We start from the raw sequence: 26,921 nt of genomic DNA, 5'->3' as shown, positions 1-26,921 counted from the left end.
GTTGGAGGGCAACAGGGACGGAGCACAGAAGCAGCTTCAGTTGTTCCAGTAACACAGAGTCAGGCAGCATGGAAGGCCCCAGCAAGACAGGAAGGGTCATTGGGGACTATGGGAATGTCATGCTAAGGAGTCACTTTATTTTTGTCCTGTAGGCAAAAGAAAACTCCTGAGGATTTTGTGTTGGAGTGTGACAGGAGCCAACACAGGTTTCAGGAATGGACTGTAACTTGTAATGAAAACATGGATGATCTGAGAACAGAGGCAGGAAATCAATAAGCATAAGGTTGCTTCTCCAGCCGAGAAATGACAAGGGGCGAAGGGACGGAACAGTGAGGTTGGTCGCAAAGAGAAAGCACCAACAGGGAGCCATTACAGAGAGTCAGAAAGGCTCAGTGGCCATGAGATGGGAGAGGGAGGGGGAACATGCTGGTACCTTGGACCAAGCAGGGGACTCAGAGGGTGGCGTGTGCAGATGGTAATGCTGGCCTGATGCTCAGGAAAGAGGGGATGGAGAGTTCAGAGTCGTCACCAAGAAGGCGTATTTGAAGCCACAGGGGAGAATGAGATCCTCCTGGATGGGAGCACATTGTTGTTGCTGTTCTTTAGTGTCACTAGGTCAAGAGAAGAAGGCTGAAGTATCTAGAACACCCACACTGTGGGAAGGGAAGGGAGAGGAGGGGAGGGAGCCAGCAGAGCCCTGCTTGGAGGAGCAGGAGGAAGGTCTGAGTGCCATGGTCCAGACAGCCACTTCCGGGCCAGGGTTGAGCAGACACTTACATCCTCCACTGACGGGACTTGGCACCCTGTCCAAGTCCCGCGGCCTCATCCCTCCCACACGAGTACAGGACGTGGGAGAGTCCGACGGCACTGGGTCTCCGTTTGGGGTCAATGTTTGTACCACATCAGGGTCAAGACTTCTACTTCATGGGGAAAGAAATAATTTATTAGTGTCATCTATAGAGCTAAAAATAATACATTGCAAATTGGTAAAATTGCACAAGAGTTTTATCCAAAGTAACCTTGTCCTTCCCATTCATCTATTTGGAAACGTGGACTGCAGTATAGAGATGGGCCTGAGGCAGGAGATAGATGGGTCCCAGGGTGAGCAGCCAGAGTCTGTACCCTGCGGACAGATACTCCAAGATGAAGAGAACAGCAGGAGCAGAGAGGAGCTGAGCCCTGCCCAGATAAGAGAGAAGGAGACCACATATTTCTCATTCTCAAGGTCCAGGAGATCTTCCCAAACTACACAAGCACAGAAATGCACACTGGGGGTCAAAAAGGAAGGGGTTGTCACTCCGCAGTAGGTGATGTCAACCTACCCACAGGCCTCTTTGCCAGATTCCATCTTGACTAAGAGGTGCACACATGTTGGGGAGGACCCTGAGATAAACCAAACGGATTCAGAACCAGGCAGAGCAAGATGATTGGCCAAAGGAAACCTGGAAGAAATGCCCTGTGTCAGTGATTCAAACCATCACCAAGGGCGCTGCTCCCTCTCCGAGTCTGCTCTTGTGGGTCTGCTCATATGTACCATTTTTCCTCCTAATCAACACTGTACTGGGCTTCCCAGGTGCCACAGTGGTAAAGAATCCACCTGCCAATACAGAAGATGCAAGAGACACGAGTTCGATTCCTGGATGGGGAAAATCCCCCTGGTGTAGGAAAGGGCAATCCACTGCAGTATTCTTGCCTGGAAAATTTCATGGACTGAGGAGCCTGGTGGACTACAGTCCATGGGGTCGCAGAGGTAGACACGACTGAGCAAGCGAACATTTTACATGTTCCTTTACTTTCTGTGTCACTGTGGAAATTTATTTCTATAAAGCTGATTGGCCAGGGGTCTTGCCAATGGCTACTGTCCCTGGAACACTAAAGGAAAGAAATGGCAAGGACCTAACAGAAGCAGAAGAGATTAAGAAGGTGTGGCAAGAATACAAAGAACTATCCAAAAAGGTCTTAATGACCTGGACAACCACAGTGGTGTGGTCATTCACCTAGAGCCAGACATCCTAGAGTGTTAAGTCAAGTGGGCCTTAGGAAGCATCACTACAAATGAACCAAGTAGAGGTGATGGAATTTCAGCTGAGCTATTTCAAATCCTAAAAGATGATGCTGTGAAAGTGCTGCACTCAATATGTCAGCAAATTTTGAAAACTCAACAGAGGCCACAGGACTGGAAAAGGTCAGTTTTCATTCCAATCCCAAAGAAAGGCAATGGCAAAGAAAGTTGAAACTAACATGCTATTGTGCTCATTTTACATGCTATCAAGTAATGCTCAAAATCCTTCAAGGTAGGCTTCAATGGTACATGAACTGAGAACTTCCAGATGTTCAAGCTGGATTTAGAAAAGGCAAAGGAACCAGAGACCAAGTTGCCAATATCCAATGGATCACAGAAAAAACAAGAGAGTTCCAGAAAAAATCTACTATTGCTTCATTGACTATGCTAAAGCCTTTGACTGTGTGGATCGCAACAAACTGTGGAAAATTCTTAAAGAGATGGGAATACCAGACCACCTTACCTGGCTCCTGAGGAACCTGCATGCAGGTAAAGAAGCAACAGTTAGAACCAGACATGGAACAATGGACTGGTTCAAAATTGGGAAAGGAGTTTGATAAGGCTGTATATTGTCACCCTGCTTATTTAATTTATATGCAGAGTATATCATGTGAAATGACAGGCTAGATGACTCACAAACTGGAATCAAGATTTCTAGGAGAAATATCTACAACCTTAGATATGCAGATGATACCACTCTAATGTCAGAAAGCAAAGAGGAGCTAAAGAGCCTCTTAATGAGGGTGAAAGAGGAGAGTGAAAAAGCTGGCTTAAAACTCAACATTCAAAAAACTAAGATCATGGCATCTGACCCCATTACTTCATGGCAAATAAATGGGGGAAAAGTGAAAACAGTGACAGATTTTATTTTCTTGGGCTCCAAAATCACTGCAGATGGTGACTGCAGCCATGAAATTAAAAAAGACGCTTGCTTCTTGGAAGAAAAGCAATGACAAACCTAGACAGTATATTAAAATGCAAAGACATGACTTTGCCCACAAAGATCCATCTAGTCAAAGCTATGGTTTCTCCAGCAGTCATGTATGGATGTGAGAGTTGGACCATAAAGAAGGCTGAGCGCTGAAGAACTGATAGTTTCAAACTGTGATGTTGGAGAAGACTCTTGAGAGTCATCCCTTGAATTGCAAGGAGATCAAACCAGTCAATCCTAAAGGAAATCAACCCTGAATATTTATTGGAAGGACTGATGCTGAAGCTAAAGCTCCAATACTTTGGCCAGCTGATGCAAAGAACCAACTCATTGGAAAAGACCCTGATTCTGAGAAAGATTGAAGGCAGGAGGAGAAGGGGATGGCAGAGGATGAGATGGTTGGATGGCATCACCGACTCAATGGACATGAGTTTAAGCAAACTCCAAGAGATAATGGACAGGGAAGCCTGGCGTGCTGCCGTCCATGGGGTCACAAAGTGTCTCCACGACTGAGGGACTGAACAACAACACTGTCCCCGGTTCTATTGGCTGGGATTCAGCACTCTCACTGCTGCAGCCTGACTTCAATCCCTGGCTGGGGTACCAAAATCCTGGTTCAAGCCTCTGCAGGCCGAGGCTACCTGAGATCAGGACCAGTATCCAGCTGTGGAGAGTTTTGAACGAGGTGTTTGAGGAGGAAACGACTGGCAGAAGACAGGGGAGGCAGCCTTCAGCAGGCACTGTTGCCTACAAGGGGAAGTGGCGGCTGCCTCCCTCTCAGGGACCGCAGGATCCCACACTCTGCAGTAGAGTGGTCCAGCCACATAGAGAACAACTTGTTAGCTTGTGGTGAAAAATTTTCCTCCTCTTCTAACTCTTCTCTGGTGAGTCACCAGAACTCAGAATCGCAGCCTCCTCCCCAGCTTTGCCATTCAGATGAAGCTGCACCCTGGAGGATCACTGAAGCCCTCTGATCTTTCTATTTGGCATTGTTGCCCTGGGTGGGTTTTCCTTTGGAGAAATAGGATAGGGGGTGCTTGGCCCTCTGGTAAGAGACACAGGAGGGTTATGAAGGAGAGAAGGAAAAGGATGCTCAGGTGTATCTTACACCATCACTTACACTTTGAATAGGCAGCCAATTAGGAACTTCCAGTGGAATTCTCATTTTTGTCACCACACCCCCATGCCTGACCTTCTTCCATGTCTTTAAATAGTGCTACTCTTCACTCAGTTGCCTAGGGCCCAGTCCCTGGAGACGGCCTTTGACTAACCCATCGTGTGTGCACGTGTGTGTGCTCAGTCGTGTCCGACTCACTGGGACCCCATGGACTGTAGCCCACCAGGCTCCTCTATCCATGGAATTTTCCAGGCAAGAATGCTTGAGTGGGTTGCCATTTTCTACTCCAGGTTATCTGCTTAATCCAGGCAGGGATCAAACCCGTGTCTCTTGGTCTTCTGCATTGGCAGGGGGATTCTTTACCACTGACTAACCCATCAGCAACTTCTATTTATTGTCTCTGTTTTCAGTGTATTCTGAATGTTTTGTCTTATCTCCTCCAAGAATGATGCAAGTACCAGACACTCATCTCTCACCTGGGCTCTCAACAGGTCTCATTTCTACGCTTGCCTCAGGCAGAAGCCAGAGCGATTTTTTAGAAACAGAAATCAGGTTATGTCATGCCTTTGTCCAAAATCCAATGGTTCTCAGCACCACCTTCAGCCTTTCTGTGGCCTGGAAGGTTCTGAACCATCTGTGCCCTGGATACCTTTCTGACCTCATTTCCAACCACCCTCCTACGTTCATTTGGCTGGACCAGCTGCCTCCTTGCCCATCCTCAAACCCAAGTACATCCCTGCAGCAGGGCTTAGAAGACGTGTTCCCCAGTCTCATGACTTGCTTTCTTTATGGCATCTCTGCCAACATATGACTTCCTAGGAGAATGCCTAGCACATATTGGGGAAATAAATGAATGGATGGTAATATCTATATTAACCCTGTGAGCGGCACCTAGGAAGCACTTACTAACCAGCATGTAGTAACAGTTTGGTCTAAGCGCTCTTGTCATGCCTTTGAAATCTGCTCCCACTCCCACGGGTCCCAATGGACTACGCAGGAAAAGTGGAGATCCGCTCGGCGCAAAGAACCAGATGCATACGCAGTCCGTGGCCACCAGAGGGCGCCACACGCGGCGGCATCGCCGCACTGCGGTACAGACTGTGGCAGCAGCAATGCTGGAGGTGGAAGCCACCCTTCCCTCACCAGTACCGGAGAGAAGGGAAGTGAGTATCCACAAGCCATGGTTTCTAAAACTGCACGTGACTCCCTGCCCATCTTTGCTAACCCAGATCCCGAGGCGCTTTAAGAAACGGTTGGAGAGATTTTAGTTCAGTTCAGTCGCTCAGTCGTGTCCGACTCTTTGCGACCCCATGGACTGCAGCACGCCAGGCCTCTCTGTCCATCACCAACTCCCGGAGTTTACTCAAACTCATGTCCATTGAGTCAGTGACGCCATCCAACCATCTCACCCTCTGTCGTATCCTTCTCCTCTTGCCCTCAATCTTTCCCAGCATTAGGGTCTTTTCAAATGAATCAGTTTTTCACATCACCTGGCCAGAGTATTGGAGTTTCAGCTTCAACATCAGTCCTTCCAATGAATATTCAGGACTGATTTTTTTTTAGGATGGACTCATTGGATCTCCTTGCAGAGAGATTTTGAGAGTTAATTAAAATGGGTCCCCCTGCCCCCACTATTGGTCAAACTCCAAATCTCGGCACTTCCAACTCACCTGAGATCAGCTTGCTTGACAACAGTCCCTTCCTCCCTGCAGACACAGAACCCAGAAACTGGAGCTTTAATTAACACAAACTCCTCTCTCTGACAAACCCCTGAAATCATCTACCCACCCCAGGAACAGTGTTCCCAGCCTGCCAGGGTGACTTGGGGCTAATCTCCAAGAAGACCACTGCTCTATCTAACACCTTCCACAGCAAATTCTGCTATGAACTATGATTCTGTGAGCCTCCTGGAAGCGAAATCTGGCTTAATGAGGGTGGGGAGTGCGGGAGAGAGAAAGAGATTAGCCACTAACATGGGCTAGGAGGCTCCTTTCTGACTTCTCAGCCCTCAGAAAAAGTCTGACATCTCTAGTGTCTAGACTCAGTCCCTGCCCTCACACACCCTGTCTCTTCTCCAGACCCTCCCTGTTCCCTTCTGGGTGAATTCCATGCAGGCAGGTCAGCCCTGCAGCCTGGGTGCTGGACAACATCTTAGAGGTCACCTCACCATTTCCGGGGCCCGTGCAGCATGCTGAGAACCCACTGTTCACTCCCCTCACTGCAGGTCCTCGTGTGGTCATTTGGCCCGCTGGGCTCGGTGGACCGTCTTTCTGATGGTATGCACACTATTTCCCAGGCATGGCTGCACATGGTCTTGCCTATCTTTCCCACTGCCCCTTCTCAGGGTGAACGCTGTGCCATTTGGAACAGGGCCTTCACTTGGCAGAGGACCTGAAGATGGGACTGGGCAGGGAAGGGAATGAGGTGGTGAACTGCTTCTTTAACCAACAGATGACCTGAACTGAGGATGTGGCTGGGAGCTGAGTACAAGGATCAGGGCATGCAGCATCTGAAGTCAAGACCCCCAGGTCTTCCCATCTTCCACACGTCTCCTGCTTTTTTGTCCATTCCCCCTGTAAGTTCCTTTTAAAATGCCCTCCCCACCCACCCCCAGGTGCCCTATGTGTGGGATCACATGGCCTGCAAAACAAACTGCTTTCATTATGTAACAATGAGCGTATCTATCCACTGTTAACAACGTGAACATTTATAAGGGCCAACACAGCTTCTGGCCAACATGAGAGGCTGTGGATCGCCTCGCTGAAGTGTGAGAATTCAGCCCAAAGTAAAGTCGCTTGACATTCTCTCTTGCTTGGCCAGCCTTGTTACAAGTAAAGGTGTGACTTTTCCTTGGGCTTTTTGAAATTCTAAAATAACTACAGTGCCTCAGTATTACCCACCCACCCTCCGCCAGACACCAGTCTCTGGAGATTTCTGAGTGTGAATGTTGGCTTTGGCACATGACTTACTCTGTCCTGCGAAGTCCCACTCTTTAGAATGCTGTTCTTTGCTGGGTGAATAAAGGTTCATTTACTAATTTTTCACAAGCTTCCATGAAAAATGGATTAGTGGGCTAATTTTAACCATAGCCATTGCCGGTAGCATAATGCTTTAACCCAATAAAATACAGCTATCTCTGGAACATAAAATTGTATGTACAGCATGATTATAACTCCATTAAAAACAACAACAACTTTTAGCATTTCCAGCCATGACAGAGTGAAAAAAAAAAAAAAAAGGAAAATTTTTAGTTGTTCAGTTGTGTTCAACTCTTTGTGACCACATGGACTATAGCCCGCCAGGCTCCTCTGTCCATGGGATTTTCCAGGCAAGAATACTGGAGTGGGTTGCCCTGCCTTTCTCCAGGGGATCTTCCCAACCCAAGGATCAAAGCCGGGTCTCCCACACTGCAGGAAGACTCTTTACTGTCTGAGCCACCAGGGAAGCCCCATGGCAGAGTGAAGACAATGGCAAATCCTCTCATCCAAAAATAATGTTAAACTGCACAAAATGGTCATAAACAATAATTTCAAGGCTGGCTCTGAAAATTGATCAAATACAAATGGCACATTAAGAAAAATCCATTCATAAAAAAACTTTTGAACTTCTGGTAAGAACAATGGGAGTTTGAGGTGCTCTTGCTTCAGGCTGCCCCCTCTCACCCGGCTCAAGAGAGAGAGATCTAGTAGAATATGACTGGCTGTGAAAACCAGCAGTTTCACTGCTGGAGGATGCTTGATTCAGAAAGGAGGGCAAAAGTCCCATGTTCAACAGAGTTTCAGTAAAAGTAGCAAGCTTGGTGTAAGACTAATGGGAAAGCCCACAGCCCTGCTTGTTTGAAGTTTCAGGAGGGCAGCAGATCTGTAGAGCATCCAGAAATTTAACAGGAAAAGCTGGAAATAAAATAGCTCCAAAGGAACGAGATAAACTCTGCACACATTTCTGGCTGTCTGGGAGTTTGCTCCTGGACAAACATGTCCTGGGAGGACCTGGGAGGAAATAAAAGCTGAGATAAAAACCTGCTTGAAGCTTCAGCTGCATGCAACAAATTCTGATACATTCTCTTTTCATTTTTATTCTGTTACAAATATTTTCTACTTTTCCTTGTTATGGCTTCTTAGATAACACCCATCATTTAAAAGTGGACATGTAATTTCTGAATACATGTGGTTTTTAAAGTATCTTTGATATTAATTTCTCATTTAAATACTTCTCTGCAATCACCCTCTGTGTTTTTTCAGTCTTTTAGCTTCATTGAGGCTTTCTTTCAATGGCTAAGTCTAAGCTCTCCCTTAGTAAATGTCACATTGCACTTGAAAATAAGTGGGTTATTCTCAAATATCTTTTGATATTGATTTCTAACAAAATTTCACATTGATAAGAGAACAGACTCTGTATGATTTCAATACCTTTAGACCATGAAATTTTTGCATCTTTTTCTCTGTCCCTGGATATGTTCCAGTGTCTCCTGGTTTATAGTCTATGGGAACTTGAATAGAATTTGTGTTCTGCTATTGTGTGAAAGTTCTATAAATCTTAATTATGTTGAGTTGGTTCATAGTGCTTTTCAGCACTATATCCTTCTACTTTTCTGTCTATTCATTCTATTAATTTTTGATAGTTTTATATTGAATTTCCAACTAAAACTCTTATCTACTAAAAAATGCTTGTAATATATAGTGGAGCTATATGTAACTTTGTTCTATATTTTCCAAGTTCCCTGTAAATGTATTACCATATTTTCATAATTAAAAAAATAAAAAAGAATGAAAAATAAAATCTGCCTGAGCTTTGAATATGCTTCCCAGTGCACACTCAGATTGTTGGTAGAGGGCAGAAGCCATATTGGTTCAAGGTGCTTGAGTACAACCTCTGACCATCAATTGCTGATCACTAAACTATGTCTACACTGCTCTGTAAATAGCCTTCAAAGACAGGCTAAACTGAGCAGACATATCAGCGGCAGCACATGGCAAACTGACTGGTAACCACAGAGTAAGTCCAGGTAAGTTATTCAACCAAACAAAGCAAAACTAGGAAAAACCTTAGAGGAATAAAATCCGGGCCAAGAATTGCTACAAAATATTATCTAAAAATGCCCAGTTTCAACAAATTATAAGACATGCAAAGACATTGGAAAGTGTGTTCCATACTTAGGGGAAAAAAGCAATTTAAAAAAGTGGGCACAGATGTTGAATTCAGCAGAAAAAGCTTTCAAAGCAGCTATTATAAATGTTTAAAGGATTAAAGGAAAATATGACAATGACCCTGGAGAAGGCAATGGCACCCCACTCCAGTACTCTTGCCTGGAAAATCCCATGGACGGAGGAGCCTGGTAGGCTGCAGTCCATGGGGTCGCACAGAGTCGGACACGACTGAAGCGACTTAGCAGCAGCAGCAGCAGCATGACAACTGAGCGACTTCACTTTCACTTTTCACTTTCATGCATTGGAGAAGGAAATGGCAACCCACTCCAGTGTTCTTGCCTGGAGAATCCCAGGGACAGGGGAGCCTGGTGGGCTGCCGTCTATGGGGTTACACAGAGTCGGACACGACTGAAGCAACTTAGCAGCAGCAGCAGCAGCATGACAATGACCCAACATGTAGGGAGAGAATCTAGGTAAATAAAAACTCTGAAACAGGAAGCTCTGAATGGCCAGTTTGGAGAGTTCAAATGGGTGCTAATGCTAGGTTGCTTCAGTCATGTCCGACTCTGTGGGACCCTACAGACTGTAGACATTCAGGCTCCTCTGTCCATGGGCTTCCCCAGGCAAGAACCCTGGAGTGGGTTGCCATGCGCTCCTCTAGGGTATCTTTCCAACCCAGGGATTGAACCTGGGTCTCTTGCATTGCAGGCAGATTCTTTACAATCTGAGCTTTATAACCTTGGTTTCCATGGTGGCTCAGACAGTAAAGAATATGCCTGCAATGCCGGAAACCCAGATTCAATCCCTGGGTTGGGAAGATCCCCTGGAGAAGGAAATGGCAATCCATTCTGGTATTCTTGCCCAGAAAATTCCGTGGACAGAGGAACCTGGTGGGCTACAGTCCGTGGGTTTGCAAAGAGTCAGACATGAATGACAGACTAACATTAACACACTAAAAAAGGACTACATGTAAATTCTAGAATTGAAAATATAATAACTGAGATGAAAAATACACTAAATAGGTTTATTTAAGATGTCAGGGTAAATGAACTAGTGAACTTGAAGGTAGATCAATAGGAATCATCCAACATGAAGAACAAATTTAAAAAGATGGAATAAAAATGAGTAGAGCTATGAAATCTTTGGGACAATATACAGTGTATCAAAATTATGTGTAATAAGACTCCCAGAAGGAAAGGAGAGAGATTAAGGGGCAGAAAACATTTTGAAGATTTTTTTCTGTGGTTGAAAACTTCTCAGATTTGATTAAAAATTATCTGTAGACCCAAGAAGCTCAAAAAACCCAAGTCATGGTAAACACAAAGAGATCCACACCTAGATACATGGTAGTCAAAGTCAAACTGTAGTTGAAAGCCAAAATAAAGAGGAAATCGTGAAAACAGCCAGAGAAAAATAACTCAAAAAAGGGAAGAAGGGATTAAGAGCTGACCTCTCCTGAGAAACCTCTCCTGGAGACATAGAGGCAATGGAAAGATAAGTTCAAAGTACCAGGAAAAAAAGTGAAAAAAAAATTCCTTATCCACTCAAATATCTTGTAAGAATGAAGGCAAATACAACTAAGATTAATTTTTAAAAATAATACAAAAGATGATTAAAAGAGAAAAATCTAGTGCATCAGAATAATTTGGAAGGCCATTAAAGCAGTACTTAGAAAACATTTATAGCCTTGTACACCAATCTTCTTGAAAAGAGATCAGTAACCCCAGTTTCTACATTAAAGACAATGGTAACATGCACACACACACACAAAAGAAATTAGGAAAAGAAGAGCAAATGAAACTCAAAGTAAGCAAAAGGAGGGAGTAGGATGGAAATCAGTACAATAGTAAACAATTGGTGAAAATCAATGAAGCCAAAGCCAATTTTTTGAGAAAAATCAATAAAATTGATGTATTTAGTTAGTTTAACCAGATGAAAAGAGAAATAAACAATACCATATATAAAAGAGATGATATTATTACTGATTCAGCAGACATGAGAATAATAATAAGGGAAACATTTATTGAACACCTTGATACCAATAATTTCAACAGCTTGGTGAAATGGATACATTCCTTGAGAGGCACAAACTACCAAAGCTCATCCAGAAGAGACAGCCAAATACTCTGCTGCTTATTAAAAACATAAATTTGTCATTGAAAACTTGCCCCTGAATAAAATTTCAGGCTCAGCTGAATGCTACCAAATATTTAAAGAAGAAATAATTCTACACAAACTCTTTCAGAAAATCAAACAAAATACTCCATCATTACCCTGATAGTAAAACCAGACAAAGACATCACAAGAAAATAAAACTACAGAGTTATATGCTTCATGAACATAAATGCAAAGCTTGAACAAAATTTATCAAACTAAAAAAAATTAAAATAAAAACAACAGAAAAAAAGATAATACATCATGACCAAATGGGGTTTATTTTAGGTATGCAAGTTTGGTTTAACTTTCAAGAACCAATGTAATTCAACATACTGAAGAAATAAAAAAGAAAAATCTTATGATTATCTGAACAGACACATTGGACAAAATGCAATACTCCCTCTTGATAGAATCTCAGCAAACTAGGAATAGAGGGCGTTTTTTTTTTTTTTTTTTTCAACCTCGTAAAATGCATCTATAAAAAACCCTCAGCTGGCATAATACTTAGTGGTGAACAATGGAATGCTTTCTGCCTAACATCAAGAAGAGAATGATGTCCACTCTCACTCACCATTTCTGTTCAAGATTCTATTGGAGCTTGTAGCCAGAAATATGCAAGAAAAAAAAAAAAAAAAGCATCAGCATCCATATTGGGAAGGAAGAAGTAAAATTATCTTTATTCACAGATGACATGATTATGTAGAATTTCAATGAAATCTACAAAAAAAGCTACTCAAATCTATAGTTGAATTTATTCACGGGTCAGGTTACAAGATCAGTGTATTTAGCACAATAGTGCTAAATACTATCAACAAACAGTTATAAATTGAAATTAGAAACATCATTTACGATAGCATTTCATAATGCATAAGGACAAATCTGATAAAAGGTGTGAAAAACTTTACACTTAAAACTACAAAACACTGCTGACATAAAATGAAAGATCTAAATAAGCAGAAGGATATATTACATTCCAAAGTCAGAAGACACGATATTGCTAAGATGCCAGTTCTTCCCTGGCATTGAATCAATATATTCAATGCAATCCTAATTAAAATCTTAGCATAATTTTTAATAGAAATTGACAAATGGGATGCAAAGGACTGTGGACTAACCAAAATAACTTTCAGAAAGAACAAAGTTAGAGGGCTAACACTCTCTGGTTTCAAGATTTATTATAAAGCTGCAGTAACAAAGATACTGTGATACTGGTGTCAAGATAGACAAATAGATTCACTGAGCAGAAAAAGAAAGCCCCAAAACTGACTTACACAAATATGGACATTTTTTGTAAAGATGGGGAGGCAATTCAGTGTAGAAAGGATAGTCTTTTTAAGAAATAAGGCTGGAACAAACTGAAGAGCTGTACATAAACATGTGAACTTAGGCCTTTCCCAATACCATAGACAGAAATCAACCTCAAAATGGATCATAGATGTAAGTGAAAGAGCTAAAGCTGAATTACTGCTTGAAGATATGTAGAAAATTTTTGTGACCTTGTGTTATTGGGAACTTCTTAGATACGACTAAAAAAACATGACCTATAAAAGAAAAAGATTGACAAAGCATAATCTACTTCACCAAAATTAAAAACATTTGCTCTTCGAAGATATCATTAAGAAAGTAAAAAGAGAGTCAGGATGGGAGAAAATATTTGCAAATCCTACATCTGATAAAGGACTCACATCCAGAATGTATAAAGAATTCCTACATTTATTCTTGAGCATTTATTAGATTAGATTTATTCCTGAGTATTTTATTCTTTTGATGCTGCTTTAAGTAATTTTTTTCTTAATTTAAAACATATCTACAAATCAATAATAATAAAAAATAACCCAATTTAAAAATGGGCAAGAGATTTGAAAAGACGTCTTAGCAAAGAACATATACAAATGGCAAATAAGCACATGAAAAGATGCTTGACATCATTAGTTATCAGGAAATACAAATTAAAATCACATTGAGAAACCACCACACACTATCAACTATAATAAAATAATACTGACAATACCAATTTTTGATGATGTGGAGAAACTGAAATCCCATACACTGTTGGTAGCAGTGAAAAATGGTAAATCCACTTCAGTAAATAGTTTGCAGCTTCTTTTAAAAATAAGCATACACCTATTATCATACTAGTAATGCAATTCTACATATTCATTCAAGAGAAATAAAAGCATATGTGCATCCAGTGACTTATATGAGAATGTTCATAGCAGCACTACTCAGAATAGCCACAAAGTAGAAACAATCTAAATATCCACCAACTGACTAATAGGCAAACAAGATGTAGTATATCTGTACAACGTATATGTTAGTCGCTCAGTCATGTCCGACTTTTTGCAACCCCACAGACCCACAGACTCACAGACTATAGCCCACCAGGCTCCTCCATCCATGGGAGTTTGCAGGCAAGAATACTGGAGTGGGTTGCCATTCCCTTCTCCAGGGGATCTTCCCACCATGGATCAAACCTGGGTCTTCTGCATTGCAGGCAGATTCTTTACCTCTGGCTACCTGGGAAGCCATCTGTACAATAGAATATTATTTAGCAGTAAAAAATGAATGGACTGTTGGTATATTTGCTACAAGGGTGCCTCAAAGCATGCAGCTGCTGCTACTGCTGCTAAGTCGCTTCAGTCGTGTCCGACTCTGTGTAACCCCATAGACGGCAGCCCACCAGGCTCCCCTGTCCCTGGGATTCTCCAGGCAAGAACACTGGAGTGGGTTGCCACTTCCTTCTCCAATGCATGAAAGTGAAAGTGAAGTCGCTCAGTCATGTCCGACTCTTAGCGACCCCATGGACTGCAGCCCACCAGGCTCCTCTGTCCATGGGATTTTCCAGGCAAGGGTGCTGGAGTGGGGTGCCATTGCCTTCTCCACAAAGCATGCTAAGTGAAGTTAAACACAAAAAACCACATATTGCATGATTCCACTCATGCTAAGTTTCCAGAAAAGATATGTCTATTGAGAAATAAAACAGATCAATCGTTGCTGGGGCTTGGGTGGGGGAGGGGTGTGAAGGCTGACTGTTAAAAGGCAGGAGTGAACTTTTTGTTGTGATGGCTGTATAGTTCTCTAAATCTATTACAATATCATTGAATTTTAGGCTTAAAACGAGTATGATTTATAGTGTGTTAATTATATCTTAATAAAGCTGTTCAAAATGCACAAGAACAACAACTACTACATAGGCCCCAAAAAAGACTGAAAATAATATACCAATGTATCAAAAATGGTTGTTTGGAGATTCTATTATGAGCATTTTTTTTTTTTTCTTTCCTTTCTACATTTTCAATAGTCTGTATTACATTTATAAGGGAAAATGTAAGCATTTAAGCAAAAGTGAATCTGGGACTACCTATAAAGCTGGGCATAGTGCCAAGTCTTGGAAGTGGGGGTTGAAATTGGAGAAAGATCTGGTAGGGAAAACTCTTTCTAGGCCTCAGAGCCTTCCAGGGGCAAGGCAACCCAAAGAGCTGGGGCTACCAATCTAGAAACCTTGGAGTCATTCTGACTTCTCATTCCTCCTTCATTTGTTAAGACTTCATCTCCAAGCCCTGGCAATTCTTCCTTTAGAGTGGTGGAGCTTCTGCTTCTTTGACCATTCGGATCCACTCAACCCTTGGACCACTGCAGAAACATTCCAACGGGTCTGCTTCTGTCTCTGCTCAGTTGCTCAGTTGTGTCTGACTCTCTGTGACCCTATGGACTGTAGCCTGCCAGGCTACTCTGTCCTTGGGATTTTTCTGCAATTTCTTGAATCCACCAATAATCTAAACACACTCTTTTAATGAGGGGAGAAAAGCCCTGCTAATCATCAAAAAAGTGAAAAGTGTTAGTCGCTCAGTTGTGTCTGACTCTTTGTGACTGCATGGGCTGTGGCCCACCAGGCTCCTCTTTCCATGGAATTCTCCAGACAAGAACACTGGAGTGGGTTGCCATTTCATGCCACATTGTAAAACCTCAATATTTAGAACAATGTGGTGGTCTTGGATCGTGAATAAATGGGCCAATGGATTAGAACAGCAATTTCAGAAATAGCCTGAGTGTCCATATGAATTTATATATGATGAAGCTGACACAGCACAAAAGGGGCAGGGCTGGCATCTTAATAAATGGTATAATAATTATTGAGTAGTCATCTGAACGAAAAGTTGGATCCGACCTCATACCCTTTCCCAGTGTAAAACGTTAAGGAGATCAAACCAGTCGATTCTAAAGGAAAGCAACCCTGAATATTCACTGGAAGCTGAAGCTCCAATACTTTGGCCACCTGATGCGAAGAACTGACTCATTAGAAAGTTAGAAAAGACCCTAATGCTGGGAAAGATTGAGGGCAGGAGAAGGGGGATGACAGAGGATGGGTTGGTTGGATAGCATCACTGACTCAATGGACATGAGTTTGAGCAAATTGCTGGAGATAACGAAGGACAGAGAAGCCTGGTGTGCTGCAGTCCATGGGGTTTCAAAGAGTGGGACACAACTTAACTGAACAATAACAAAGCTCCAAATGTAAAAAGTGAAATGTAATACTAGAAGAAATCATGGGGCAATGTTTTATGATCATAAGGTAGAGAATTTCTTTCTATATATGACTCAAAATTGTTTACTGGCATTTTCTCAAAATATCAGAGCAATATCATAAAAAATGATAAACTCAACAACAATAAAAATACAGTTGTACATAGTAAAAAATACAGTAAGCAAATTCAAAAGACAAATGACAAATTAGGAAGAATATTTGCAACTCATAATCCAGACAAAGGGCTAATCTCTTTCATAAATAAATAACTGAAAGAAATCAATACAGAGAAAGACAAGCCACACAATAAAAAACGGGAAATGACCATGAATAATCAGTCCACAGGCAAAGAAATGCAAATGTCCCTCGATGGGTGAAAAGATATATTCTCTCACTTATAATTAGGATAACTGATATTTATACTACACTAAGATATCATTTTTTAACCTATCAATTTGACAATAACTCAAAAATAGGACTACATCTTCACATTCTAGGCTCTGGAGAAACAGGCACTCTCATTGGTTCATTGTCAGTGGGAGTGTTAATTGATTTGACTCCTGCGCAGGGCACTTTGGCGATAGTTTTCAAAATGACAAATGCATTTATGCTTTGACCCAGCAATTCCATCTTAGGGATTTATCCTACGGGTGTACCTGAGTTTATCAAAATGACATGTGCACAAGGTCAGTCGTGGCAGAATGACCTGTAGTAGCAAAAGCCTGGACAATGCCAAAGTGTCCATCACTAGGACACTAGTGTTCACAGTCTGCTGATGTTGTTCAGTCACCAAATCGTGTCCAACTCTTCGAGACCCCATGGACTGCAGCACACCAGCCTTCCCTGTCCCCCGCAATCTCCTGGAATTTTCCCAAGTTCATGTCCATTGAATCAGTGATCCCATGCAACCATCTCATCCTCTGTCGCCCTCTTCTCCTGCCTTCAATCTTTCCCAGCATCAGGGTCTTTACCAGTGAGTTGGCTGTTTGCATTAGGTGGCCAAGTATTGGAACTTCAGCATCAGTCCTTTCTTTGAGTATTCAGGGTTGATTTCCTTTAAGATTGACTGGTTTGATCTTGCTGTCCAAGGACTCTCAAGAATCTTCTCCAGCACCACAGTTTGAAAGCATCAATTCTTAGGCACTCAGCCTTCTTTATAGTCTAGTTCTCACATCCATACATGACTACTGAAAAGACTGTAGTCTTGACTATACAGACCTTTGTTGGCAAAGTAATGTCTCTGCTTAAGTACAAACTCTCAAGCCTGCTTTTGACAGTCTGTTTCCCAGCTTTCCCTCACCCCTCAGCCCTGCCCACACCTCAGGCTCTAGCTAAACCAGGTTGGTCCTGAGTCTCTGAGAATACCATGCACTCTGGGGCCTGTGTCTTTGTTCTTTTCACCTACCTGGATGGAATGCCAATCCCTTCCACATTAAAAAAAAAAAAAAAAAATCCATCATTCACTTTCTGCTTCCCCTGTGAAGCTTAAATAAGACTGTTACAAGGATGATGATGAAAATGGTGGAAATGGCTATTGCTTACTGGGTCCATTTTCAGTCAGTTCTTTGCTGCTGCTGCTGCTGCTGCTAAGTTGCTTCAGTTGTGTCCGACTCTGTGCGACCCCATAGACAGAAGCCCACCAGGCTCCCCCGTCCCTGGGATTCTCCAGGCAAGAACTCTGGAGTGGGTTGCCATTTCCTTCTCCAATGCATGAAAGTGAAAAGTGAAAGGAAGTCGCTCAATCATGTCCGACTCTTAGCAACCCCATGGACTACCAGGCTCCGTTATCCATGGGATTTTCCAGGCAAGAGTACTGAAATGGGGTGCCATTGCCTTCTCCAAGTCAGTTCTTTACTACATCTCATTTACTATTCCCACCAGCCGTGTGAAGGAGAAATTGCTGTCCCTATTTCACACACAGGAAACCGACTCTGGAGGTGGTGCAGCCCTTGGCCCAAACCTTGATGACTGGGGTCGCATAGGCCTGGGCGAGACTCCCAACTCAGCTCTTGCCTGGCTCTGTGACTTTGGAAAGTTATGTAGTCTACAGAAACTTTAATTTAATTATCAGTAAAACATGAATAATTAAAACTACTTCAAGGAGTTGTTAAGGATTAAATGAGATACTGGAAAGAAAGCACAGTGCTTGGCACGTAGTAGGTGTTCAGTTAATGGCCAGTCACAAAGACCTTGCAGATCCATATTCCATCTACTGGCCCAAGTTAAAGCCTCCTTCCCTTGAAATGTCAAGTCCTAACCACCTAAACCTCCTGTTTATATCAATAAGAGTTTTCTGGCTAAAGCCATGTTTTTTGTTTTAAACTTTTTATTTTATATTGGAGTATAGTCTTTTAACAATGTTGTGATATTTTCAGGTGGACAGGAAGGGACTGAGCCATACATATACATGTATCCATTCTCCCCCAAACTCCCCTCCCATCCAGGCTGCCACATAACACTAAGCACAGTTTCATGTGCTATATAGTAGCACCTTGTTGGTTATTCATTTTGAACACAGCAGTGTGTATATGTCGATCTCAAATTCCCTAACTATCCCTTCCTTCCATCCTTCACCAACCCTGGAAATCATAAGTTTGTTCTCTGAGTCTGTGAGTCTGTTTTGTCAGAAGCTCATTTGCATCATTTATTTTTAGATTCTGCATGCAATGGATATCATATGATACTTCTCCTTCTCTGTCTGAGTTGCTTCATTCAGTATGACAATCTCTAGGTCCTTTCATGCTGCTGGAAATGGCATTATTTCATTCCTTTTCAATGCCATGCTATCTTGATCTACTAATGCTTGTCCTTATCTCATCTGTTAGATTATAAGGACCAGGACTAGCTCCTGGGTTTCTCTATACTCCATGACTGAAGCCAGCACTTCGTAGATGCTCAATTAAGTGTTTAATAATTCGTTAAATCTGAAAAAGGAGAGTAGGGAAAGAAAAGAAAAATGGTGAGATAAGAAAATGAAGATAAAACTGGAGACATCTAAAGACTCATTTAATTATATAAAATGTTAGTGCCAGGCTTGGGGTAGAGAAGAAATGAGAGAGGCAGAAACTTCTGTGAGGTGAACAGGAAGTGAACAACAAGGACAGGAATGGGAAAAGAGGGTATAGAAAGTAGTGGAATGCCTTGGGGCAAACATTTATATTTAGAAGGATGGCTCTTGGGCAACACTGAGTTACCCCTTATCTTGAATTCAGTACCACAAGGATGATTGAAATGAGATGAAAAATTCACTATTAGTTCCCAAGTGCCTTAACCAACAAAACCTTACTGTTTGGAGCTGATGGTGATGGTTGAAGGGATTTTAACTGGTCCCAGGTTGCACATGCACCCTGATAAGGGGAAAGGCAGTGTGCAGCCAAAGCGTTAGTTGGTATGGGTCACACAAAGGCCAAGAGGCAATCGCCATCTCTGTCCTCCACAATTGGCATGTCCTGAGTGGGAGCTGGCATCTCAGGTTTGATCCATGGGCTTTAAAGAAGAGAGAGAAAAGGGAAAAGGGTCTAGCAAAATAGGGGAGGAGAAAATGCTTTCCCCATCCTCCGTGTTCCCCTTCTGAATCCCACCATCTGTTAAGGTTTGCTGGGAAGGGTCCCCGCCCCCACTGCGTGAGGGCTGACTCGATCATCCTCCGTATTCCTACAGCACTGGTTTCTACTCGGAGACAGGGTTCACTCCACACTGTTTTGTATGAGAAAAATGAGAGAGAAAGACTCCATAGCCCTGAATTTGTGAACCCTTTGGAGTAGGGCTCCATCTCGCTCATCTCTGTACTACCTCAAGGGGCTTCACCCAGTGCCTGGCGCCTTGTGCCTGGCATATAATGGGTGCCCCGTGGGTTTATATTGGTCTAGTTCTCTCTGTGGAGGACTGCAGAAGAGGAGAGGACTTAAAAGGGTAAAGGAGGCCAGATATGATGTCCCACTGGAGTGCTTTTTTCACACCCTGGGCCTCCCACATCTTATTGTCAATCACACAAGATTCTCTTGAACATTTTAGACCCATCTCCCTAAGCAGATCCTTGAGACCACAGATTAGCTGACTTGTGCTCAGTGGAGGCACAAGCGAGTGCTCGATGATTGCTGGGTGAGTGGACACAACTTCACACACTGTTGATTGACTTAGGGCTCAGCAAGGGTTGCTTGAGGGTCATGGTCTTGCCCTTCAGACTCAGGAGTAAGTCCCTGGCTGCAGGACCTCCCATGCTCTCCTCAAACTTGCATTTGGTTCCATGCACCTTCCAAGCCAGATCCTTGAGGATCTTCAAGAGTGGTTCTCAGAGTCAGCCTCCTGAGGGAGATTTTAAAGTTCCTGGTATCCAGGTCACATTTCAGATCAATTAAATCAAAGTGTCTGGGATGAGAAGCTGACATCAGAGATTTTAAAAGATCCCCAGGCGATCCTAAGGGCTGATAAGTTTTAGAACTACCTATTCGGGAAATGCATTTTTGTTATTGAAATTGAATAAGTCTCAGTAAACCAGAAAATTAAATTTAACAAGACAGCATAAATAGAGGTCCCATCAGAGGACATTTATTAAAGAGTCAAAGAACTGGTGTGATGGCCATGGCTTGTCCAGATGCTGCTGATGTTTGCAGATCACCCTGAGCAGTAGGCATCATTTGGTACCTCCTCTTAGCACAATTGTTCTCTCTTTCCTTGTGTGCTTATTCAACATTTGAATATTTGTTGCCATATTTCTCCCTTCCCATGAGTAACTCGAGAACAGCAGCTATGTCTTCTTAAGCACACTGTCTGGACCGTGGTGAATAAGTGACATATGTTTGTGACATAAATGTGTCCATGAATCCATTCATTCATTCATTGATTCATTCATTCATTTATGTAAGCATGTATTCACCAGATGCTGGTAATGACACACAGAAAGTTATTGCATTGGCAGAGAAGAGTAATTGATCAGAAAGAAGGAAAAGAGAATAGATCCCATGAAGAGATAGAAACAAAAGGAGGGAAGGTGGTAAGTTAGTTAGGCCTGGAGAATCAAGTGTTTTTCATCAGAAGGACTTGAAAGTTAAGATCGATCCCCTGGAGAAGGAAATGGCAATCCACTCTGATATTCTTCCCTGGAAAATTCCATGGGCAGAAGAGCCTGGTGGGCTCCATGGGGTTGCAAGGGTCGGACACGGCTGAGCATGGAGCACACAATAGCATCTGTAAGTACTCTGTACTTTTCCTCCTGAATGAATACTTTTAGGGTATTTATCACAATTAAAATCCACTAATTACTATGGAGTTATTTGCATCACCCCTCTCTTCTCACAGGGAACTCTAGAAGAGTTCCCACTCCTGGCCTTCCCCTTCCCGTCCCCAGCGTCTAGAACCATATGACACGCAGCGAATGCTCAGCAAATACTCACCGAGTGATTCAGTGCATTGTTCAGTTTCAGTTCCCTCTTACATTAAAAAAATCATACTATTTTTCACCTCAGGGTTGTTATGAGATATAGCTTAGATAATATACATAAGCACCTGCTGCATCATAGGCATCCAACAATTGTTAACGTGTTACTGTTAGAAAAAACAATAAATACTAAGTGCCTACTCTGTGCCAAACCCTGTGCTAAATGGTGGCCATACAAGGGATGACAAAAGGGCAAGGAAACTGCCCCTTTTAGAAAAACGAAGGATTTGAGGACCCCAGTGTCACCACCTCTCCCTAAGAGCCTCAGCCAACTCCAACAGCTAATCACAACACCCTCCCTGGCCGCACCTCAAATTGCAAGTCTTGGAATCACTCAGACTGGCCTTCCATTCCACCACCACCAGATGGCAGCACAAAGCCCACGGACAGCTGGGCCTGTGGCAGGCCAGGCACTGTCAAAGCTCCGGGCAGGATCTCTGTCTGAGAAGGGGACTCAACCTCTGCCCCTCTGGCCTTGATATGCTGGTTGGAGTTATAGTTAATGCTTTGGGATTGGCCCCTCCCTTTCCATTTCCAACGCCCAGAGTCTAGCCCTTCATCCTGGGGTCACCACATACCTGCAGTGTCCTTGGTCAGACTCCTTCTCAGAGCACCTTCCTTTCACCTCTGTTCCCTTACAGATCTCTTGCTTTTGTGAAGACTCAGAATGGCCTGTTTGGCTCTTAAGGGGTGCCTCCACCAAAGCTCACTTTCTCATGTCTTGTTATACACCTCAACATGACCTGAGATTCAGCTCCCATCCTCTCTGCCTTTGCTCACATCATTCTTTGTCTGAAAACGAAAAAAGTTGGTCACTCAGTCGTGTTCATGTCTGACTCTGCAATCCATGGACTGTAGCCTGCCAGGCTCCTCTGTCCATGGAATTCTCCGGGGAAGAGTACTGGAGTGGGTGAATAATATCCATGCTCATATTTGCTGTCCCACTTTTCTCCCACCTCCTTGGAAACTGAGCTGTAGGTTTACTTTTAGGAAATCTTCCAGATTGACACCGGATGATGGTTTACTCTTCGGTGCACTCCATCAGCACTTCCTTTTTTGGTAACTACTCTCTGGGTTTCAGGTTTGGGTTTACATAATGCTTTATCAGCAATCTTCAGGTGTTTCCTGTAACCTAGCAAGGGAGGGGGAAGAATGGGTCTTTCTCTTAAAAGAAAAACAAGTCCCTTCTCTCTGCCTAGTCTGTACCCTCGTGTACAGGTTAAGTTGCTTCAGTCGTGTCTGACTCCTTGCGACCCTAAGGACTGTAGCACGCCGGGCTCCTCTGTCCACGGGATTCTCCAGGCAAGAATCCTGGAGTCGGTTGCCATGCCCTTCTCCAAGTCTGTACCCTTAAGAACCCTTCATAGTCACGGATAGGCTGAAGGAAGAAAGGAAGAGGTCAGTGAGCAATGATGATGCCCAGGAGCCTGGACGTCAGGGTGACGCCTAGACTCGAGGGGAAGCCTGTGGGGCAGGTGCCAAGGCTCGAGAGGACTGGGGAGGGACAGATTGTTGACAGATGGTCAAAAAGCAAGGGAATCTGGTGCTGCACTAGGTCCAGGAGCTCCCAAGAGCAGGGTTGTAACAGGAGGGCCGTGGGCCATGACTCGGGAGAGCGGCGTGGGGAACACTAGCCTTCACCATTTGAAAGGGCAGCAACTAAGTGCCATCAGAAGTGACGAGGGGTCCCTAAGGTGAGGAGTGCAGGAGCATCATCAGGCAGCTGAGGGTCCAGGTGCAGGGGGAGCTATGGGAGACAGGAGAGGGGCAGACATGGGGTGAGAGAAGGATGAGCAGAACCTGGTTGCAGGTGGAAGCCCTGGGGGGCTGCATTTCCTCCCAGGATTCTGCCTCCTCCTCCCTCCTCTCCTCTGCTTTTTCTTCATTCTCCACTCCTGCAACCAGAGCAGAGCACCTGTCTGTGGCCTGACGACAGCCACGGTGACTAAGAATTGCAACAGAAATGCTGAACCCTCGGTGTGGGGGGGGCATGGTGGAGGGGCTAGCCACAGCGCCTGCCTCCTGGGCATGCCCTTTTGTCTGGAACCCTGTTCTCCACTCACTGGCAGCTCTGTTCCTCTGAGTCCTTGTCATTTTCTAGATGCTGAAGTTTGATCAGGAGAGTCCTCAAGAAGCTTCTGGACCTAGCCCCAGCCTTAAGCCAGTTGAGATGGGGGGCTGGTCTGAGTACAGGCAGCTGCAAAGTGGCAAAGACAAAATTAAAATTCATCTTGTGTGCAGATTCTCTTACTCTTCTTACCTGCTGGAGCTACCATTTGTACAGATGTTTTGGTTCACTGAAGGCCCAGTTTACAAGTCCTTTTATTCTGCTAAATCTGTACTATGTGTTCACCATACATAGTAAGGAAAATGCATGACACATGCTCTGGGCCTGTTTCTCCCTCTGAACAATGAGGGATTGAACCAGTGGGGTGGGTTGTCAGCTGTGTCAGGTGGAGCCCAGGACTCGGCAGAAGAGGCTAAGGGACCCCTATGGGTAGACGTTGGGAGAGTCTGAGTTGGCATGGTTCTGGATCTACCTGGGTTTCCACCTGAGCGGCCGCTCTTGGACCTTGGTTCTGCATAGGACTGTGTTTGGACTGAGGGTTCAGCTACTAAAACTGTTAGAATTCATGGTCTTTCCTAATGCTGACGCTGCACGAGCCTGATGCCATTGTGCTGTAAGTCACGTCCGTGATGCTGTGTCCCCATATGCAAGCCCCATCCGTGTATATGCCTAAGCACTTGCAGGGTGCATGGGCAGCTTCAGGACCTCTCTGCTCAGTGAAAAGCTTATGCTCTTTGGTGGTACTTGTGATGTTATCTCAGAAATCTGCTTTTACTGAAGTGGTTTGATGGGCCAAGGGTTCAGGTTCCCCATAGTTACCTTGCTGATAAATTACATCCTGAGTCTAGTGACGGCGGCAGACAGGTTCCACAGCCAAAGGACAAAGCCTGGATCTGTATTTTGTCACCCTGTTGCACCAGCTGGAATCCCTTGCCGCTGGGCTAGCAGCTGTGAGGGATCACTTGGCCACCAGGAAACCTCCCCAGCTGGGACCTTTCTGAGAGTCTGTGCCAGAGATACGACATCTGTGAGTCTGCTCAGGGGAGAATCCAGCTGCTCGGCTCAGTCCCAGCCCCAGTGGTCATGGGGAAGAACCAGGAGGCAGAGTGAGAGCAGAAAACGGGCTGCTTTGCTTTTCTCAGTTTCCAGCTCAGCTCATCAGATCTACATTTCCCCGTTTCATAAGGGAAGTTGGCAGGCAGGACTGGAAGTAAAAGAGGCCCCTCATTGCAGCAGATGGTGAAGCCCACAGCTGTCAAGTATGGATGGTTTGTTCCCTCTGACCCTCTGAGTTTTCACCTTTGACACATCCCTTTGGCTTCTGACCCATGGTGACCCAGCCAGGCTTTTAGTCTGTGCGTATATTTGGACAATGAATATCAGGCAATGGGGAGAATCTTTGAATATAATGAATCATAGAAAAGTCCCCCAAACACTGGGACAGAGGCATGGAGGAGGGCGGGGTTTGTTTCACTACTCAACAAGCTGGATTATTGGTCCCAAGGGCTCTCTTCTCTGAAGGGAAGTGTAGCCAAGCGTGGGTTTCACAGCCATGGGTGTTAGAGGGCTAGCCCAGGGGCAGTCCCTGTAAGGACTGGAGTGATTGTTCAGGGCCATCTGGTGAAGGGCTGGTGGCTGGGGGTGACACTACCCACAAGAGAGACAATGAACACTGGGGAGGGGGCTAGGAACCCTTCACTAAACATGAGGCAAATTGTCAACCGCCAAAGAAGTCAAGTGACTTTGGGTTCCATTCTTGGATGAATCTTGGTGGGGCAGAGAGCCGGCCTTGCTCTACATGGTAAAGACCATTCAGGGAAGGTAGGGCTCAGTTCCAAGCAGTGGATTTAGGGAGTCACGGGAGTGGGCAGGGGTGAGTCTGGGGTCAGCATGACAAAGGTCCTGCCAACCAGACAAAAGAGGATACTTAAAATGGTTGGGGTATTTAGTCTAGTGAAGAGGATAGGAGAAGAGTGATTTGGAATCCCTGCTGCTCCTGATGTCAGAACTGAGGCCATAGATGAAATAACAAGAAGATAAATTCCAAGTCACCAGAGCTAGACCTACACGGTCATTTGAAGACAGCAAATCCCAGTGGCCAAGACCCTGGGCTTGAGAATAACATTACAGTGAGCACCATCAGGAGCCTGCTTTCAGATGTGGTTATGAGACCTATTCAGTGTTGGTCTGCACTGTGATTTTTAAAAAAAAATTGTGTCAATAACCAAATGCAATTGGGAGATTATGTTTATAAATCTATACTTATAACCTCAGATCTGAAGATCTGGTCACCTAGGTTCATATTCTCTCATGGAACAAGAAATGGAACTTGGGTGGCAGCTGCCTCCTCTGAATAAGATAAATACACCCCAGACCATCACAGGTCCCACCTCCCTCCACCTTTCCTCCTGTGTAATTTCACTGATCTCCGGGCAGGGATGATAGTTCACAACCTTGTTCTAGTTAAGAACTCAGAGTGTGAGTCTTGGTCTGGCCACTTTTGAGCTATTGTGATTTTAGACAAGGAAGTCCTCTTTTGTAAGCCAGAGCTTCATTATATGAATCTGGGAATCATAACAGTACTTACCTGGGAGACTTAGAGAACTCCTGGAAAGCAGCTGGCCCAGAGTGTGGCATACAGCTAGAGCTCACCAACTCTGAGCTGCTTGGGAACTGTCCACCAGTGGAGAGGGTCAGTCTCACAAAGATTTGGGGGCTCCATCACCAACACCAGCCTTGCAGAATCCAGGGACTGCAGAGGATGGAAAGGCTCCCCCCTGCACCCCACCACCCGAGAATCTATGACATGAATGGGCCATGCACCAGTTCTTCTTGGACTTTTCCCAGTGACCAAGTCAATGGTGTTGGTTTAGGGCTGTCCTGGATGCTCATTGATATCATATTTGATCTGGGGCAAAAAATGTGAGGAGTAGGAAAGAATGTGTCACTTAAAGTAGCTTACACCCACTTGGGAGGCTGTAGTGTGCTCAGTGAGGCGGGGGTTCCAGCCCCAACTGACTGGCAGGGGGGGGGGGCTTTCCGCCACTTCCTTTTCTGTTGCAGAGCTGCTCTGTGCTCACTGGCAGCACTTCCTCCCTGGGTAGCAGCTCATCAGCGAGCTCTGCAGGCAGCTGGACCCATCACCATCCCTCAACTCCATGATAGAGCATTGGTACATTAGGACCTGCCTGGACTTTGATTCTCCCCACACCGCCACCACCCCCCACCCCACCCCACTGCATCCCAGGTCAGGTCTGGTTGGTGTGATGCCCTTCTGGAGGTCTGGACCCAGCCTGATAAGAGACACTTTGGTAACTGGTTCCCACTGGGCTCTGAGAAGTCCCCTGTTAGAGCATCATTAAATAACTAAGAGATTCTGTTCTGTATCCTAAACCGCCATGGATTTCCTGGCCCTGAGAGCTGAGTCTGCTTTATGGATTTGGGATGCTGAGCAAGGAGTGGACACATCCTTCTCAG

At 44.3% G+C, this 26,921-nt stretch overlaps 1 protein-coding gene across 1 annotated transcript in view; it reads right to left on the bottom strand.

Annotated features, from left to right (window-relative positions):
• Nucleotides 1-22,407, bottom strand: part of KCNA2 (potassium voltage-gated channel, shaker-related subfamily, member 2) — a 39,046-nt gene extending 16,639 nt beyond the window's left edge. Inside the window, exon 1 of the mRNA XM_010830864.1 lies at nt 21,955-22,407. The gene's annotated coding sequence lies outside the window, so the exon portion shown is untranslated. The remainder of the gene's footprint in view (nt 1-21,954) is intronic.
• Between the last annotated feature and the right edge of the window lie 4,514 nt (nt 22,408-26,921).

The sequence above is a fragment of the Bison bison genome, unplaced genomic scaffold, assembly GCF_000754665.1.
Source record: "Bison bison bison isolate TAMUID 2011002044 unplaced genomic scaffold, Bison_UMD1.0 scf7180017864519, whole genome shotgun sequence".
Classification (NCBI taxonomy): Eukaryota; Metazoa; Chordata; class Mammalia; order Artiodactyla; family Bovidae; genus Bison; species Bison bison.
Note: the sequence above shows the minus strand (reverse complement) of the source record. Positions and strands in the feature narration are given on the sequence as shown.